Source organism: Hylobates moloch, unplaced genomic scaffold (genome assembly GCF_009828535.3).
Source record: "Hylobates moloch isolate HMO894 unplaced genomic scaffold, HMol_V3 SCAFFOLD_48, whole genome shotgun sequence".
NCBI lineage: Eukaryota > Metazoa > Chordata > Mammalia > Primates > Hylobatidae > Hylobates > Hylobates moloch.
This window is the reverse complement of record NW_026652323.1, coordinates 273039-293926: the sequence shown is the minus strand read 5'-3', so window position 1 is coordinate 293926 and position 20888 is coordinate 273039. Positions and strand designations below refer to the sequence as shown.

The following is a 20888-nucleotide window of genomic DNA, read 5'->3' as shown; positions in this document are numbered from 1 at the left end:
TCTTTACAGAAATAGTAAATGCATTTCATATTTGAGAAAGCCTACACAGCAACAGTAGATATTAATATCAAATTTATAAGTTAATAAATTTTAGCAAATATTCTTAAGATGTCATATTCTAAAAAAAGAGTTTTTTAAAAACCGTATGATATTACTATGCCAGTAAAATCTTCACGTTCCTCCAAAACAATGTTTAGGCTTATTGTTCCAAGTGGTCAGTACTCTGGGAAAACTAAGAGGAAAATTTAATTTTGAGGAATTTCATGTAGATGTCTTTTCCAGTATTTTATCTTCCCTCCTTACCTGTGAACCCATGTTGGAGCAAACACTTCTTTACATCTTTCTGTAGTTACATCTATCTCTACAGTTGCATTGGGAAAATAAAATTCTTTTTCTAAATCTGGGAATCTATATGTAAGGTCACCAAACATGGGGAATTTAAGACAAGCATCATGATTGTCTATGGTGGACTTCCTGGAAAATTTATACTTCTTGAAATACAAGAAAATTACTTGCAATTAAATGTATTTTTTCGAAATACATTTCTAGATTTCTTGGGAAAAGAACTGATTAATAAAATATTGATACAATGGGAGGCAAAGGACTAAGGTTAGAATGGATCAACTCAATTTATAAGCTTATTAGTGGTGGAACCATGGGGAGCTTCCTTCAGCTCTCTGGGTCTCAGTTTTCTCATTTGTAAAATGAGAGTGATAATAGTACTTTTATCATAGAATTGTTATCAGAAATAAATGAGTTAATAACTATAAAGCACTTAAAAGAGTGCTTCCCACATAGTGAACTTTGCATTTGTTTGTGTTAAATAAAAACATAAAGATTCTAATATTAGAAAATTAAAAATAGGATGGAGATAATCTTAGTATGTTTAGAGATTATGATGCCACAGAGCACTGGCTCAACAATACATGATCTATAATGAAATATCTTTATGGTACCTCTCAATATTAATAGCCAGATGAGCCTTCTAATGACCCCCAGCTAATTAAACTGATGAGAGAAAATAAGAAAAGAAGTGACTCAACAAAGTGAGATACAAGGACTAAATTGCCCAAGACTGATCCCTGTAGCTTAGACTCCCAGGAAGCAAGTCTGTATCCTGCAGAGCAGAATATTTTAGGAAATGAGACCTGCTCAATGGAAAGCAGATACATCAAAGTGCATAAGGCAGTCAATCCTGGTAGGATGCTGAGGTTGTGAGGCTAGAAGCCACATCATGAAGCCACATCATGCAGCCACTCTGCATGTCCTAGACCTTCGATGGTGTCAGGGAAAGGATTGGTGCTCCGAGTGAGGGCAAGAGGATGCAGCTGTGCTACATCCCACTGCTGTAACACGAGACTTGTGGTCAAGCTACTGATTATGCTGAATAGGGTGTGGCTTGTGTTTTCCTAATCAAGCATATTAAATGCTTCACAATTCAAGAGCCAATGGTCCTGTCCCAAACTCTGACATTTCTTCTTGCTAAATTTCTCTGTGCTGTCTGAGAACGAAAGAGGCTGTGGAGGAATCATGCGTCAGCTATAGCTCTAGTGACTGAATTTTCACCTCCTGTGGTTGCTGTCTGATGATTTGCCTGCATTTGCCTGACAGAGGTTTTAAGCAAAACTTAAGCTTAGTCCACCGTCTTCTTTGACGGTTTCAAAAGTATTGACGAAACATGTGGGATACAATCTTTCTCACAGTGGTGAGGTAGCAGCATTTTAGGATGCAACCCATGTTCATGCTACACTAACAGATCAGAGTGCCACTGTGCAACATACAGAGAAACGACATTCCTGAGAAGGTGGATTTAGTGAGCTGGACCACAGAATCTCGAGAGTTTTAAAGCCCATAGTGAATGATTAGAATGGAAGGGAAAAAAAGGATGAAAAGTACAATAGAAGAAAGAGAAGAAGGAAGGAGGAAAACATGAAGGAAGAAAAATGAAGGAACCCAATTGGTGTCCTGAGCATAGGAGAGATGTTTGATTAAAATGAGACTGTTAGGCCAGGCGCAGTGGTCCAAGCCTGTAATCCTAGCACTTTGGGAGGCCAAAGCAGGTGGATCACTTGAGCTCAGGAGTTCAAGACCAGTGTGAGAAATATGAAAAAACCCCATCTCTACAGAAAAATACAAAAATTAGCCTGGCATGGTGCCGCATGCCTGTAGTCCCACCTACTCAGAAGGCACAGGAGACGATCACCTAAACCTGGGTAGGTTGAAGCTGCAGTGAGCCATAATCATGCCATTGCACTGCAGCCTGGGCAACAGAAAGAGAGACCCTGTCTCACAAAAATAAATAAAAAAGAACTGTTAATGAAATTATATCCCTGGTACCCTTGCAACTTTGGTCTTTGCCATAACTGGTATAAATGTAAGGCACTGCAGTACAAACGACTGCAGAAATTTCTTGAGAATGAAGTTCTGATCCATCGACTCTGTAAGAGTTTATCTAATCATATATTCATTCAAGACATATATATATTTTTTTTTTTCAAGATGGAGTCTCGCTCTGTCGCCCAGGCTGGAGTGCAGTGGTGCAATCTCAGCTCACTGCAAGCTCCACCTCCCGGGTTCACGCCATTCTCCTGCCTGAGCCTCCCAAGTAGCTGGGACTACAGGCGCCCGCAACCACGCCCTGCTAATTTTTTGTATTTTTAGTAGAGACGGGGTTTCACCGTGTTAGCCAGGATGGTCTTCATCTCCTGACCTCGTGATCCACCCGCCTAGGCCTCCCAAAGTGCTAGGATTACAGGGGTGAGCCACCGTGCCGGGCCTCAAGAAATAATTTTTAAACACATAATGTTCTTGATGCTCTTCTAGGTACTGGTGAACGAAACAAAATAAAAAAGTCTTCCCTTATATAATCTTCATTTTAGTGAGAATATGCAAATACTGTTTATGTTTATATGTATATGTATATATATGTGGTGTACTCATTTATCAACTGTGTGATATCAGATGATGATCAATAAAGAGAATCAAAAAGTTGGATAAGGGATAGTGTCATGATATTTTAACTTCAGATAATGTTATCTGAGGAGTCCCCTGTGAAAAATGTGAATGTTGAGCAAAGATCTGTAAGAAGAGTGGGAATTAATTATTTGCTACAAGGGGGAGAGTGACCTAGATAGGGAAAACAGGTACAAAGACCCTGACACGAAAGTCAAAGCTGCACTGATCACAAAGCAAGAAAGCAAAGTGGGGACAGGAGAATGTTGGGAGGTGGGGAATTTAGCCAGCTCAGTAATGGAGGACCCTATTGCCATGCATAGGGATTTTAAGCAGAGAATGCATGTGACTGTAATCTTTTTTTAAAAAAATCATTTCAACTTTTATTTCAGATTCAGGGGTACATGTGCAGGTTTGTTACATGGTGTATTGCCTGATGCTGAGGTTTGGGGTACCCACCCATGATCCCATCACCCAGGTAGTGAGCATAATACCTAATAGGTAGTTTTTTAGTCCATGCCTTCCTCTCTTGTGTCCCCCTCTAGTAATCCCCAGTGTCTGTTGTTTACATCTTTATGTCTATGTGTACTCAATGTTTACCTCCCACTTATAGGTAGAAACACGTGATATTTGGTTTTCTGTTCCTGACTGTGATCTTAATAAACTGCATTTTTTTCTGAGACGGAGTCTTGCTCTGTTACCCAGGCTTGAGTGCAATGGCGTGATCTCAGCTCACTGCAACCTCTGCCTCCCGGGTTCAAGTGATTCTCCTGCCTCAGCCTCCCCAGTAGCTGGGATTACAGGCTCCAGCCATCGCGCCCGGATAATTTTTGTATTTTTAATAGAGATGAGGTTTCACCATCTTGGCCAGGCTGGTCTCAAATTCCTAACCTCGTGATCCACCTGCCTCGGCCTCCCAAATTGCTGGTATTACAGGTGTAAACCACCATGCGTGGCCTGAACTGCATTTTAAAAGGAGCACTAAGACTGTAGAAAGAACAGATAGAATGAGACTTGAAGCAGTCCTGATGTTGGTGGCCTGAACCACAAGGAGGAGCATTGAAGACTGTGAGCAGCAGTTGATTCTGATTATGTTTCTAAGGCACAGCTAACAGGATTTGTTGCTAGATTGAGACGTCATGTGAAAATGCTCATAAATACTGAGTTTAGGATGCGTTCCTGTCGCATTTTCATAAATAAGATTGGCATTTAATCTTTAAAGGGAAGATACAAATTAATTATGTTTAATATGATATTCCATATGAGATCATCTGTGACAAGAGTGCTTATTCCAAATTTTAGAAATTCCCTAGAATGTTAAAATAGTACAATACAAAAATGCATATAACTTGAAAGGAGGAATAAAAAAAGGAAAAACATGATGTATTCCTTCCCACCTCTCAACATGCTAAAATATCGCTTTTAAAAGAAATGTACAAAAGCAAATAGATTTGAAAATAGTAAGTCTTAGGAAAAATTGGATTTTTAATAACATTATTGTTTTGATGATAAATAGGTAAACCAATTCAAGGAGGGTGGATCCTTAGGATTTGGAATGAGCAACCATCTTAGAAAAACCTTTTAAGTGTGGATTTTTACAGGGAATAGCTAGCGGTGCCTCGAAAACTGAAGAAATGCCTCTCCTATCCTTTGATGACAGACAAACCACTGCAATAGGCTGGGCTGATTTGTCACTTTTCAGCAAATGTCTGTCAGGTACATAAAAGTGAATAGGTGCTGAATTCCCCCTTCTTTTGTGGGAAGACTGAGCTAAATGTGGTCAGCTCTGAAAATTCATAGATTGATAACCTTACAGTCAATCAAGCAGGGTATGGTCAAAAAATGATCCAATAATGAAATGCTAATGTTCACCCACAGACACTACTTTCTGAAGGACTCATCTAGAAGTAGATGGGGACCTGTTCTCTGAGTGAGGATGTGTTCTCTTACCGGGCAAAACATATTCTTTTAAATGTGTCTATATGATATCAGTGGCCGACATACAGAGCTAAGATAAAATGTTTACACAGGAGGAGTAAATAATTCATTACGATTCAACATGAGAAATGCATGGACTGTAGTAGTCTTTAGGGCTGTTTACATATTTCACACAAAGCTGTTCTCACCATTTAGTCATCTCATAGGGCTTGCATTTTTCCATTTCCTTTGAAGTTAGCAGAGGTCATTTGAGTTGCTTCATTCAAAAACAATGTGAATGAAAATGATTTTGGTCACTTCTGCATAGGGGCTCTAAGAAACAGATCATGATCCACCCATTCTTTCCTGCTACAGTGATTGGGTAAGCACAGTTCCTGCTGTAGCCTCCATCACCTGGGATCCTGAGTGGCTAATGAGAGGCAGGGCCCTCTTGCCAACCTCCACTGGCTATGTCGTGTGAGCAGAGTTCACAGCTATTGTTTCAAGGCTGACACAAATGTAGAAATGGTGCCATGAGATATTAGAACATAATAGCCAAATTAAAGATTTCAAAAAAGGGTCCTGGAGTTTGAGAGCTCGGAGCTGAGCCTTAACAAGTTAGTAGGAGCAAGGTGAATGGAAAGTTCTTATAGTATAAAACCGGCCATACAGAAGAGAGAGAGAATGACGTGTTAGGAAAACTGTGCAGCATGGTTCATCATGACTGGAGATCAATAAAGTGTCCGTAAGTAATATTGGAAAAGTATGTAAAGATCAATTAATAGTGGACCTTTTTGACAGGCTTATTTATAGTTACTTACTTTTGTAGAGATGATTTTTTATTAAGTGCTTGATGCATACAAAAACATCTAAAGCATAATATGATAAACACTATGTAACTGACAAACAGCTTAAAAATAAATTAAAAATATACTTAAAGCTCCCTGTAGGTAAAATTATTCATTCACCTTCTTTTCATCACCACAGGCAAACATTATCCCAAATATTACTCTATGAGCAGTGTAATCGTAAACAATATATATTATTATTTTATTTACTTGTAGATGATATATAATATCATATTATTTTTGAAATTATTCTATTTTTAAAATTTGTATTCTGGCATAAGCATAAGACACTCATTTAAAATGCTGTATAAAAATGTGGTATACAGGCCGGGCGCGGTGGCTCACGCTTGTAATCCCAGCACTTTGGGAGGCCGAGGCGGGCGGATCACGAGGTCAGGAGATCGAGACCACGGTGAAACCCCATCTCTACTAAAAAAGAATACAAAAAAATTAGCCGGGCGTGGTGGCGGGCGCCTGTAGTCCCAGCTACTCGGAGAGGCTGAGGCAGGAGAATGGCGTGAACCCGGGAGGCGGAGCTTGCAGTGAGCCGAGATTGCGCCACTGCACTCCAGCCTGGGCGACAGAGCGAGACTCCGTCTCAAAAAAAAAAAAATGTGGTATACGTACACTATGGAATACGATTCAGCCTTACAAAAGGTGGAAACACTGTCACTTGCAACTACATGGATGAACCTTGAAGACATTATGCTAAGTGACAAATAGAACATGATATCGTTTATATGTGAAATCTAAAAAAGTCAAGTCATTGACGCAGACTCTGGAATGGTTAATTACCAGAGGCTGGGAAGGTGGAGGGGATTGGGGTGAAGTTGGTCTAAGGATACAAAATTTCACTCAGCCAGGCAGAAATAAGTTCAAGAGATGTATTGTACAACATAGTGACTATAGTTAATAACATATTGTACACGCACTTGAAAATTGCTACTAGAGTAGATTTTAAGTGTACTCACCACAAATGTATGAGATAATGCATGTTAATTAGCTTGGTATAGGCATTCTACAATGTATACATATTTTAAAACAACATGTTGTACATCATAAATATATATAATTTTCATTTGTCAACTAAGAAATAAAAATAAAATACTGTATGGTACTCCGTTATTTGAATACAATAATTTTTTTCTTTATTGTCCTACAATATGGCATTTAGGTCATTCACTATTATAAACACTGGCACAGCAAACATTTTGTAAATATCTCCTATATATGTGCAAGAGATTATCTAGAATGTACACCTGAGTGTGAAATCACTAAGAGTATGCAAATCTTGAATTTAACTAGATACTGCTAAATGAAGAGAAGAGTTGAGACTTATCCCAGAAGCCAAAGGAAACTCTTGAAGGATATTTAAGCAAGGCCATCAACGTGATCAGATTTTGTTTTAGAAATTTGTAGCAAAATATGTAGACTTCATTAGGCTTGAGCAAAAATTTATGAAGATGTGAACTAAGGCAGGGCTCAAAGCAGTAGAAAAAAATAGGAAAATCACAAGACATTAGGTAGCTAAATGAGGAAGAGAGAAATAGTATGCTCGGTTTCTATATTCACTAGCAGGCCTGTTCTCCGTCCCTGCTCCTATTTCTGAGTTTCTTCATGCACTTAGGTAAATTATTATTTATCTTTCTTCACACATTTTTTTAGTTGAAGGCAGAGAGCTATTTTGTATTGCTAACCCACTGCACATAAGACATCTTTTTAGGGTATTTGTGAAAGCATATTATAATGTTGGAGTTACTCTTTTAGAGTCAGATTATTATTATTATTATTATTACTATTACTATTATTAGTGAGATAGGGTCTCATTCTGCCACCCAGGCTGGAGTGCAGCAGCACAATCTTGGCTCACTGCAACCTCCCACCTCCCCAGGCTCAAGTGATCCTCCCACCTCAGCCTCCCAGGTAGCTGGAACTACAGGTACACACCACCACACCTGGCTATTTTTATTTATTTTTAATTTTCAGTAGAGACGAGGGTTCACCACGTTGCCCAGGCTGGTCTCCAATTTCTAAGCACAACAGATTTGCCTGCTCTGAGATTACAGGCATGAGCCCTAAATTTAAATCTATGTGTGACCTCTCCTTCCTCTGTTTCTTTTCCTGTTCAACAGAGATAATAATATTCACTTCACTGGATTGTCATTAATATTAATAAAATATTTAAAGAACATATAGAAGTTACCGTGGCATATAGAAGTTACTGACTAGGATTAGCTATTGTTATTAAATTCTTGAATCAAACCTGAAAGTAGGTGATAGCATCCCCTAATAAGAATACTGACATCTAGAAAATTTGATTAAACTATCCAGAAGTTTGACTAGAAATCAGGAGATTTAGGATTTGAAAATGGTGATGTTTCCATTAAGGCACATTCCCCATAGCTTCTTCCCTATTTATCGGGCCCCCATTCCGTTTTTTTTTTTTTTTTTAAGTTTAATGGACCGTTCTTATTTCCTCTTCACTCCACTATTACTCTATAGTTTGATTATTTATTATTCTTCAAAAGGTAATTTATATATTTTTTCACTTCTGAAGAAGGGAATTTAGATTTTATAGCTTGTATATGAAGTTATTAGGATGAAGTCTGGACTTGCATGGATTTTCAAACTTTAACCCTTACCTCCTGCCAGATGAAGGGAAAACAAGTTATTGTTTACCATTGTGTAAATGGGAGACTTAGAGGGCATAGAAGTTGTGCACTAATATGAATTTATACTCTAACAATCAATTTGAATATGAAAATATAGAATGTGCTTAGTTAGCAAAAGATTTACAAAAAAAATATACATGTTTTTGGCTACGCTAACAAGATAGTAGAAATTGTGCCAGTGACTCAGAAAAACGGGTAGAAATAAGGATTAATTGAATACTTTTACTGATGAGCCAAAATATATACCCATATATTTATTATTTTTTCTGTCTAACGTACTTTGGGGGGTTTCCAATAATTTTATTTGCAACTGTTTACTTTAAAAATTTAAAATTTTGTGGTAAAGCACATGGTGGGTTACTTCATGGGTGCAGCTTTCAAGTTAAAGGATGTCTTTACATTAGCTAATACTGGCGGCGATACTGGGCAATATCTGGAGACATTTTGATTGCCACGATTATAAGAGAGTGCTACAGGCATCCAGTGGGTAGAGGCCAAAGATGCGGCTAAACATCCTAGAACGGACATGAAACTCCTCCCAGCAAAGAATTATCCATGCCAATGTTTCAATGAGGTGGAGATTGAGAAAAGCTGTCCTGTATTTATGGCAGGTTGAAGTTTCATATCACCCTAACTTTTGATCACAAAGCTGTTTATCGTGGTATTATCTTGAATTTTTGGCCTTTCAATGTCAGCCTGATCCCAAAGCAGAACACATTAAGTGGACAATTTTAGGGTGCCAGGTGTTAAAATCATACTGTTTAAAAAGAACAATAATAAACAGCGGTACCGCTACTCAGTTACAATTAGAACATTGATAAATATTCATTGCTCATAATGTCCTATTGGCATTAAAGCATGATATGATAAATGATCACATAATTATTTCACTACAGCTTCAACATTTAAATATATAGTTTTGGAAGCAATTAATCCAAAGTGGATTCGTGTTTAGGCAGGATTGTGATAAATAAACTGTCAACAGTGGCATAGAAATCTAGCTGCTCTCAGCATAGGTAGTTTATCCTACACATGAATATACTGTGTTCTTTACATTTCTCATTTTTGTCATTGTCACCAACATTATAAAGAACAATGAGCATTGTTTAGACAAAAACTAAATGTACCTTATTTTCCCTAACCCACCTAACTGAAATTGATTTCTCTTATATTTCCAAAGTAATGTTTTTATGACTCCATATGAAAGAGGCTAAATAGCTGGATCATGATATGTATGTCTACATCACACACATCACGAAGTACATCTCATTTACACCTGACCATTTCTCACTGCGTTATTGCATTTGATCGTGTCCTCCCTCCAACACATTGTCCACATTATCAGTTATCATAAAAACAAACAGAGCTCTCGGCGTGTTAGTCACATATTTTAAAACTACAAATTTCATCCCCTTGCCAATAGAATAAATGCCTAGTGAGGGACACGAAATTATTTTCTTTTGGGTAACAACCTCAGTACCCAGCTTTATCCCTAGTTTCCTTCCCTCTCCTTTACCTTTTAAATGGATTTAAGAGTTTTCATTCTTGGACAAATCAGCCTATTATTTTTTCATATACACACTATTTTCTCTTACTCGATGGCTTTTTTGCACTCACCCTCTAAGTAATTTACTTTTCAAGGCCCAGTTCAAATAACATCCTCTTTGGGCATCCTGCCTCTACTTCACACTGCGGCCACATCATGTTCCCTTTTGTTTCACAAGTTCATAGCCATTTTGCTGCTTAGTCTTCTTTTTTCTCTGGTTTTGTAGTCTATGGTTTTCTATGTTTGGGGATAACTTAATACATACTTCTAAACAGTTTATGTCATCTTTTTCCATGATTAACTTTCATCAAAGCATTTACCATTTGGGAAAAAAAACAATGTCACACTATTTATTGCGACATTGGTGCGGTCATCAAAAGATAAAGGACTCAAGTAACACAGGGCAGATTATACTCCTACTGGTCCCTGGCTCACCAACTTGGTACTATAGGATAGAAATAATATCCAATCATAAAGTCACAATTTTAATTGGTGGAGCACACCGTCACTTTTTTTCTTCTCAGTATACGTTGTACAATAATGTTGATGAATTAACATATTGCATTTGATGAATTTTCAGCTAATGGTAAGGACTATTATAAATGAATTTGAATGGAAGGTGGTTAGTATTACTCCAAGAGTGTTTTAGAAAGCTTAAGTGCATATTGATAGAAAGGGCATATGCATTTTAGCCATTTAATACATTTCTAATACCAACTAGAAGTGGCATAAAATAAGCTATCAATATTGAATAAATGTTCTAGCAACATAAATTATAAATGTTAAGTGACTGGCATAAAATATGCATAAAACATGGTGCTTATTAGTAGTCTTACACAGTTTCCTTTCTAAGAAGCCATTACTATTGTGATGACCTTAGGTAAACAGTAACAAGCTTTAGAGACAGCCATCCATTAAGTCATTCTAAATTTAACTAACAGAGTAAATTCCATAATTAGAGATGTTTCTGCACACACAAACATGGCCTGAAGAAAATTTTGGGTGAAAAAATATTCTGTGAAACGAGGGGAACCTCAAAGCGATGTAAAAGAAAACCCTTTATGCTCTCGCTCCTGATTTATCACTATCATTTGCTCAGTATATGAAATATACTGAGTTAATGAAATAATCTATACAACAAACCCCCAAGTCACAGGTATACCTACATAACAAATCTACACACCTATAGTCCTGAACTTACAATAAAAGTTAAAATAAATAACTAAACTTTTCTACTTTTCTTTTTTTCCTATTCTGGTCTATACAAAATGATTTTTTTCACTGATGTCACAGAGGAAATTCTCTGAGAATTACAGTTAATCAGACATAAGTTTAGAATTCCAGCTGCCCCAAATCTTGCTAGGTGTGTGATCTCAGCAAATTACAAAATCTTATTAAAACTCAGTTTCCCTAGCTATAAAACGGGAACACAACAGTAACTGCACCATGGGATTGCCATAAGCATGGAACGGAATGTGCTTATTACTCCCTCATTATAGTGATGGTTCAATAAATAAATGAGGGTTATTTGTCTTGTTTTCTCTTCCTTGTTTTTTGTAGTCTAAATCAAACCTCAAAGAAAGTAGTATTTTCAAACTAAGCACAATTTTATGGTTGCTGTTTTCTATGTTATAACAAGTTGGGATGAATTTATAATTCCGGTATTTTGTTTATGTGTAAGATACAGATTGTTCAAGCAGTATTAACCACTCTAGCACTGTCTAATACATTAGCTACTAGGCACAGGTGGTAACTGAGCATGCAAAATGCAGGTAGTCTCAATTGACACGTGCTGTGAGAGAGCACAAGACGCACCAGATTTTAAAGGCTTAGGAAAAACATAGAATATCTCATTTCTTATATTAATTACGTGATGAAATAATATTTTGTATAATTGAGTTAAATAAAATGTATTATTAAAATTAATTTAGTCAGCAACACTTGCCTGTTTAAGTCGTGTTTTGCAGAAAACAAAAACTGCATATGTGTCTTGCATTATATTTCTTTCGGACTGCTTTTTAACTGGCCGACAGGTGCCCGGTATTTAGCCCCCAAATTCTAAGGAAAATTATGACAGAATAGCAAGCCAAAGAGGTCCGACAGTACTCACCGCTTGGCGATAGTAGATTGTCCCTTTGTGGTCGCCAAAATGTATCTGGAATTGGTTCCTTCGCCTCGTTGACTTCAAGAAGGAAGCCGCGGGCCCTTGCGGTGAGTGTCACAGTTCTTAAAGACGGTGTGTCCGGAGTTTTTTCCTTCAGACGTTCAGATGCGTCCGCAGTTTCTTCCTTCTGGTGGGTTCATGGTCTTGCTGACTTCAGGAGTGAAGCTAAAGACCTGCACAGCGAGTGTTACAGCTCATAAAGGTTGTGCAGACCCCAACACTGAGCAACAGCAAGATTGATTGTGAAGAGTAAAAGAACAAAGAACACACGCAGCAGAAACAGACCTGAGCAGGTGCAGCTGCCGGCTTCCGTGGCCAGCTTTTATTCCCTTATTTGGCCCTGCCCCCATCCTGCTGATTGGTCCATTTTACAGAGTGCTGATTGGTCCATCTTACAGAGTGCTGATTGGTCCATCTTACAGAGTGCTGATTGGTCCATTTTACAGAGTGCTGATTGGTCCATTTTACAGAGTGCCAATTGGTCCATTTTACAGAGTGCCAATTAGTCCGTTTTACAGAGTGCTGATTGGTCTGTTTTTACAGAGTGCTGACTGGTGCATTTACAAACCTTTAGCTAGACACAGAGTGCTGATTTGTGCATTTACAATTCTTTAGCTAGACAGAAAAGTTCTCCAAGTCCCCCCCCAACCCAGGAAGTCCAGCTGGCTTCACCTCTCACCTTTGGTGACTTTGGGGCTACTGTTGACTGCAAGGTTAGCAATTAGAAAGATGAGCTGAATACAAAACAGAGGAGAAGCAGGACATGCACGGCTTTCCAGGCATCATGCATCTGTCACTCTGTCTAACCACAAAACCCCTCTGAAATTAGTGGTTTTTGTGTCACATTGCCTTTTTAATTTTGCATAAATACTCAACTCCAGCATCGTCCCATACAAAGGAGGGAATTCTAGCAAGCAAAGTTTTAGCCTCAGCCATGTTGACATAACACAACCTAGTACATCATCTATTGATTGTATTTAGTTAAGGATTGTAAAATTGTGATCTTTTAATTCTGTAATTCTATATTTCAATTCTGTATTCCCTTGTGGATTTATTATCTAAAATACTCTGCTTTTAAAAGAATAACTTTCTGCATTTGCTAGACCTATTTGGTTATCCAGAGATATTTGTCTAATTCCTATTAATTATAAATTTTCAGGGTAATAAATGGTTGTCTTAACAACATTCAATGGTGTCTGATGAGTGACGCTTTGTTCCTCTCTTGTTTTTATCTCCTCTATCACCTCCTTTTTCTCCTTGTCGGAGAATGTAGGCTACCATTTGAGCTCCTGGATATTTTTATATTTCCTTTTTAAATGAATTACAATCTTTTGAAAATATGTCCATATTGTCCCATATTTTTCCAGTAATTCACCTTCACTATTTTATACTTCACCTGCAGCTTGTGCTTTCTGCTGGTTGTTCTCAAGTTTGTCTTCTTGGATTACCACTCTGCATGTGTTTTTTTGTTTGTTTGTTTGTTTTTTTCACATAGGGGTGAGTGGTTGTTGGCTTATAATGCCATTCCTTTCTTACTTCCTTTACTTTGACCCTGCTATTACATAGTTGCTGGTATTGTGCAGAGCCTGTTGCTATTTTGGCCTCTCTGCCTTTTTCTGAGATTCCTGGTAAATTATTTTTTTATCAGATTTTGTTCAAAATATCACTCATGTTTATTTTTAAATATTTCATTTGTTCTATTTGTTTTATAAGGAAATTTTATAAAAGTCCACACTGCCATCATGTTCTTTCTGTTGGAATTTTCACTACAATTTTTGAAAAGCTTTAACTATAAGGAATTTCTTTATTAAATTTACCATAAATATATGCCTTTGAAGCTTTTACTGAAGATGATCAGCCTCGATTCTCTACTTCTGTACCCTTAATAAAATAATGTTTAATTCCTTTTGTGGAAGACACATCTTAAAAGTCCACCCCAAAGAATAACCGTATCCCTGCTGAATCTTTTCTTCAGTTTAGACATTCCCTCATTTCCTCTACACATTCTTTACATATTCAACAAAAGAGTTATGTACTAACCTGCATGTCTACATTGGGAGCTTTCCAAGAACAAGGCTGGCATGGAGAATTTACTTTTTATCAAAATGTGCAATTCTCACAAGAAAAAAAAATAAATATAGATGGGCTGATGGGCTTGTCCGGAAATGTTCCAGTAAACAAACTTGGAAAAAAAAAGAGAGGGGTGAGACACAGATGATGCACCAATATCTAGGGCTTAAGGGAGTTTCCTGAGAAGAAATTCACCTTTATTTAACGGTAAGATAGAGATGAGTGTTTTACATTCATTCATTTGGTGAACGGGTAAAGAGGTCAGGCACTTGCCTAAACATCTTAGGCATTAATCTGAGCACCAACTAAGTTGATAAGAAGGGTGTTTCATCTAGACTTCGTAAAGTTGTTCTTATGTTCTTGGGGGTTATTCTATGTTTTCTGTTTTTATTTTTTGGGAGTACGTATTCTATGTTTTTCAAAGGAGGATAACAAAAATGTAAAGAGGGAAATAATATTTTGGGAGGCTGGAGATATATAATCAATGGTTAGAAATGCTTCTACTTTGAAGATTCTTGATCAACCAAGAAATTGACAGGAAACTTCTCAGGAGCTGGCCAAAACAGATAAAGAAAACTTTCAACAAAGAATTTATTAGAAATGGTAAAAATAGGAAAATTAATCACCATCAACATACTAATATTGGAAAGGGAAGTGTTGAGTGATTACCACAAGGATGGCAGAAAATTAGGTCTGTGATCCAGCAAATTGCCATGGCTATTAAGAAATATATAATTTTGGGGGCCCCAATCACTTTACAGATTTGAAAAACACATATGATTTTGTAAGTACAGTTCTGTCAGCCATGATCATTTATATTTCCAGGCTAGCATGTTGAGTTTCCTCTCCATTGTTCTCCCACTAGTCCCTGTCTTTTCAAGCTAAGCATTAACTTACGCATATAACTGAATTCGGTACTATATAGTTGTGATCAGATGAGTGTTGAGTTATGTGGAATAAAAACATTGTTGCCAACAGCCTTACTGATGAGCTGCTGAGTTTTGGAGGTAAGGTTTTTTCTGTTATTTTTCCCTTCTTTGAGTCACTTTACTTTCCCTGTAACACAATAACATCTATTCTTCCAGTTATGAGAAATAAAGGCTATTGTTCTACATGGATTTTCAGATGTTTACTATGGAACTCTATAACTCTAGTTTTATTTTATTTTATGTATGTATGTATGTGTGTGTGTATGTATGTATGTATGTATGTATGTATGTATTTACTGAGATGGAGTTTTGCTCTTGTCTCCCACGCTGGGGTGCAATGGTGCGATCTCGGCTCACAGCAAACTCCGCCTCCTGGGTTCAAGCAATTCTCCTGTCTCAGCCTTCTGTGTATCTGCAATTATAGGCACCTACCACCACTCCCAGATAATTTTTATATTTTTAGTAGAGACGGGTTTTCACCATGTTGGCCAGGCTGCTCTCGAACTCCTGACCTCAGGTGATCCATCTGGCTCGGCCCCACAAAGTGCTGGGATTACAGGCATGAGCCACTGTGCCTGGCCTATAACTCTAATTTTAAATAATGCATGAGAATCATCTCGGGAACTGATAAAATTAAGTATTTATGTATAAAAGTGACTACCTCTCCTCCTTAAATTTTTAGTAATAATTCTTAGTAATGTATTTATTCTATCAAGCTTTATTGGATTGAAATCCTATTGTTACGTAAGGTTGGATGATGCTGGTTGCTGTTGGTTTAAACCTGAGTAATGAACAGTACTTGATTAAAAATAATTCAAAAAGATTTTAGTTAATCTCTGTTTTAAAAAGTAACCATAACTTAAACCTCTAAAGTTTAGAAAGATACATCAACAAAGTTGTGTGTGTTTGTGTGTGTGTGTGTGTGTAGTGTGTGCATTTGTGTATGAGTGGGTAACTTGTGAATTTACAACACTGGTACTAAAGATATATAAAAAGCAATCTTTCGCTTATGTGCTTAACATCACATTTATACTGAGAAGAATCACATTTTATGTAAATTTAAGACTTCAGTGTTAGTGGTCATTATTGACAATAATGTAATCATCAATATTACCACTTTTAATTAGAATTTATTAACTATGGTTAACAAAAAATTTTTCTTTTTTGAGTGTCAATATCCTAGACATTGAAGGTGTCTATTTCCTACTCCCTACAATAAATATTAGGTATGGCAAAATCCCAAACAAGACTAAAGGTTTGGAAAATTTAGGGAGTTCAACATAATAAGATACAATTTAAAAATTAACAATAAATATGGAAAAACTAAGTTAAATACAAACAGTTTCATATGAGATGAATAATTCAGAAAAACATTTTTTGTATGTACTGTTTACTTCTTTTGTTCCTTCTTTAAATATTAAATAGATATTGATTACTGTGGAGACAAATATCAAACTCTATTAAATGAGTAGGTAAATGTTGACTAATGTGAAGTGGAGACCAATACTTGCTGAAGGGGACAATAATGATTGATATTCATTAGGAATAAGTTTAGTGTATGGCCATATAATCTCAGCAAAATATCTCACCAAAATAACTGCAACATTTCTCCTTTAGTGCCTTTAAATGTTATAATGTATAAATCTTATTTTATTCAAAATCATTTTGGAACAAAAAATAGTTTTGGGCTAGATGCCAGTTGAGTGTTTCCTTTTTTCTTCTAGCTATAACAAATAAATATTTAGATGTTTTAGATATAAATTTTAACATGAAAGTTTTAATTATCTTAAACCAAGCAATTAGGGCATCTCATTTTCAAAAAAAAGTGATACAGGTCTATAATCTCTTACCCAAATTCCCTGGGAATAGGTGGTTTTGAGAATTCAGACTATTATAAATGTTCATAAAATAAATATGGGGCATACACCAAATATTAGGCAATGCCCCTACTGCAGTTAGAGTAGCACCCTATACTAAAATTAATTAGTATTTGTGCAGTAAGGAGCATTAATACTCACATTAAGCAAAATACATTACAAAAAATAAAGCCTCATTTTAATATAGGTCATGTTTACTGAAAAATAAATTTTTGCTAATGTATGCTACTAAACAAAAAGTATATGAGGCTGTAGTTTTAGAATGAGCTCCTAGGCCCAAACAGACCAGACCCAGCCAAAATGCAGTCACTCATGTTAAATGCCACATAGTCAAACTAAAACTGTAAGGAAGCAGATAGATCCACAAACAGAGCAGTTTTCCTGAAAACAGGAGATTCCAATCTATCTGAGTCAGTCTAATAAGAAGTCCTCTCTTCTTTACTCTTAAAAAAAGTAACATGAAGTAACTTGATATTAACCAGTCAGCTTCTTTTTCTATTGATTTGTTTCCTTATTCCTACCATATGAAAATCCATTGTTCTGCTATTGTACAGTGAGAGCTTTCATTCTATTTTGCAGAATGGAGGCTGCCAGATTCATGAATTGGGAATAAAATCCAATTAGATCTATAACTAAATTTATTGTAATTCTGTTTTTTTGACAGAAGACGGAAAAAAAGAAGCACTTTGTTTTGGAGCATCCAATTGTTTAGACCTGTTTTTAAAAGTTAGTTGAGGCAGGGCACAGAGGCTCATGCCTGTAATCCCAGCACTTTGGGAGGCCAAGGCAGGTGGATCCCTTGAGCCCAGGAGTTCCAGACCAGCCTGGGCAACATAGTGAAAACCTGTCTCTACAAAACATAGAGAAATTAGCTGGGCGTGGTGGTGTGCGCCTGTAGTCCCAGCTACTAGAAAAGCTGAGGTGGGAGGATGGCTTGAGCCTAGGAGGTTAAGGCTGCAGTAAGCTGTGTCGAGTGTGCCGCTGTACTCCTGCCTGGGAAACAGAGCAAGATCCAGTCTCAGACAAACAAAATAAAGTACAAAACATTTGCATTATTAGCAGTCACTTTTTTTTTTTTTTTTTTTTTTTTTATGAGATGGAGTCTGGCTCTGTTGCCCAGGCTGGAGTGCAGTGGCGCAACCTCAGCTCACTGCAAGCTCCGCCTCCCGGGTTCACGCCATTCTCCTGCCTCAGCCTCTCTAGTAGCTGGGACTACAGGCGCCCGCAACCACGCCCGGCTAATTTTTTGTATTTTTAGTAGAGATGGGATTTCACCGTGTTAGCCAGGATGGTCTTGATCTCCTGACCTCGTGATCCGCTGGCCTCGGCCTTCCAAAGTGCTGGGATTACAGGCGTGAGCCACCGCGCCTGGCCAGCAGTCACATTTTTTTAACATAGTATTCTGGAGAAGGATTTTTTTCTTCTCTAATTAAATGTATATTTTTATGACATCTTAAGAATTATCTCACCTACTTGATTATATCTAGTAATGAGTAATTCATTAGTCATTTCTAGAAAAACCTTCCAGTTATGTTGATAGCAGAAGAGGAGGTTTGCATTGTACACACAGAGAAGGTATCCATGGGTGGTTCACATGCCACCTTCTGAATCTCCTTGGATTCATCAGTCCCTTTCTGTTGCTCCTACCATCTAGATCCTTTCTGCTGCAAGTGCGGTCTCAAGCTCAGCAACATTTGCAGCACCTGGGAACTTAATAGAAATGCAGAATCTCAGTTCTCATACCAGCTCAATAAAGCCAGAATCTGCATTTTAAAAAAATTCCAGGGATTTTAGGAACATTTCTTATTAATTGAAAATGATCCACCAGGTCATTGGGGAACCAGTCACAGTAGCTTCCAAATAGTGTTTACAAATTCTTATCATCATTTTTGAAATAGCTATCTTAATTCACTCACTTTGCTTAACATTTGCATTTTAGGAAAACTCTAATTCAAATAATAAAATATTTCCTTAGGTATGATAAAGACTTAAATTCTCAGCATTCACATAGACTTCTGGGTGGATTTTCTTCAATAAAGACTCATGCTTGGAAAGTGCACACAGAGAGAGAGAGTGTGTGTCTAGATGACCCATGACTTAGGTTTTAGGGTTATTATAGAGAATGAATAAAAAGAAAGCCTTTATAAAGAAAGTCCGGCCGGGCGCGGTGGCTCGCGCTTGTAATCCCAGCACTTTGGGAGGCCGAGGCGGGCGGATCACGAGGTCAGGAGATCGAGACCACGGTGAAACCCCGTCTCTACTAAAAATACAAAAAATTAGCCGGGCGTGGTAGCGGGCGCCTGTAGTCCCAGCTACTCGGAGAGGCTGAGGCCGGAGAATGGCATGAACCCGCCAGGCGGAGCTTGCAGTGAGCCGAGATTGCGCCACTGCACTCCAGCCTGGGCGACAGAGCGAGACTCCGTCTCAAAAAAAAAAAAAAAAAGAAAGTCCATAGAAGTGGGACAGATGGGTAAGTACTGTTCTTTGGTGGATAAAATTGGCTAGAGGAAATCCATCTGCACATACAGCTACTATCTCAGAAAGGCCTCTGGATCTAAGAGTTGTGATGCTTTATAAGACACTGAAGGCTGGGTGCGGTGGCTCACACCTGTAATCCCAGCACTCTGGGAGGCCAAGGCAGGCAGATCACGTGAGGTCAGGAGTTCGAGACCAGCCTGGCCAACATGGTGAAACCCCATCTCTACTAAAAATACAAAAATTAGCCAGGCATGGTGGCAGGCGCCTGTAATCCCAGCTACTAGGGAGGCTGAAGCAAGGCAACTGCTTGAACCCGGGAGGTGGGGGTTGCAGTGAGCTGAGATTATGCCATTGCACTCCAGCCTGGTGGGGGATGAGAGTAAGACTTTGTTTCAAAAAAAAAAGATGCTGAAAGCACTGTAATTCCCTTTGGTTTCTGTTACTCCTTCAATGTATTCCTCATCTTTCCTTTCATTCACAAAGTGACATTTGGGTTTGTCTTCAGACACAGTAAAGAAAATAGGATCTAGGGATACTACATGTGGTTTCAGAGCTGGTTTTGAAGAACAGAATCACAGGAGCCACAGATCAAGGAGTAAACAATTGAGAGTCCTTGCTACCTGCAGCAAGAGAGTAAAACAAAGTTGTTAAATAGCCCTGAGTCTTAATGACACTGCAATACGTGATTCCCAGAGACATACATTTTGGCTCTAAATACATTTTCAAATACTATTTTTGAAGAAAGTTTGCTGCACTGTCTGATCCACTAACGTTCTGTTTGACTTGTTTAATGCCAGTTGGGATGAGAAAGTAGGTGATGATGTAGAAGCTTGCGGAGGGGAAAGCAGCTTAACTTGGCTAATGTATGATCAATTGAAGAGAAAATAAATGAAAGAGATTCAGGGTCAGGTTATGATGAATTTTATCTCTTGCAATAATAAGTATTTACGAAACCCTTTGACAATTTTGGAAATCAATTCACCTGAATCCTAATACACTATAGACAATACACTCAAATTTATACAATTTTTGGACTTCAGAGCTTATTTAAAATCAATAATAACTGCTTTTAATGACAAGATGCATTTTACCAATAGGTAATACATTTTATATTAAAGGAGAGGAATAACTCTAATGTTTTCCTGCATCTTCTTGAACATACAAGAACCATAATTTTCCACATTTGTTTTTGCACTGAAAGCCCTGCAGAAGTGTTCTTTCAAAGCAAGAGGAAAAATAAAATAATTTAAACGTGTTTCTTCACAGTTTCAAAGAGGGTACAACCCAGAATTGCTATTTAAAATTAATTTTATTGTTACAGGTCTGCTAATACAATTATAACTTAAAAGAATTCAATTAAACTCAATAACCTGGTTTGCTAATAAATAGAATAATGCTGGCAAGCCCTCTTATCATAGAATTTTCTTAATTATCC

At 37.5% G+C, this 20888-nt stretch overlaps 1 long non-coding RNA gene across 1 annotated transcript in view; it reads right to left on the bottom strand.

Moving 5' to 3' along the window:
- Positions 1 to 12412, bottom strand: part of LOC131382550 (uncharacterized) — a 135167-nt gene extending 122755 nt beyond the window's left edge. Inside the window, exons 1-2 of the long non-coding RNA XR_009212109.1 lie at positions 12385 to 12412; positions 12046 to 12272 (exon numbers count right to left, since the gene is read on the bottom strand). This is a non-coding gene — a long non-coding RNA (uncharacterized LOC131382550). The remainder of the gene's footprint in view (positions 1 to 12045; positions 12273 to 12384) is intronic.
- Positions 12413 to 20888: the final 8476 nt, after the last annotated feature.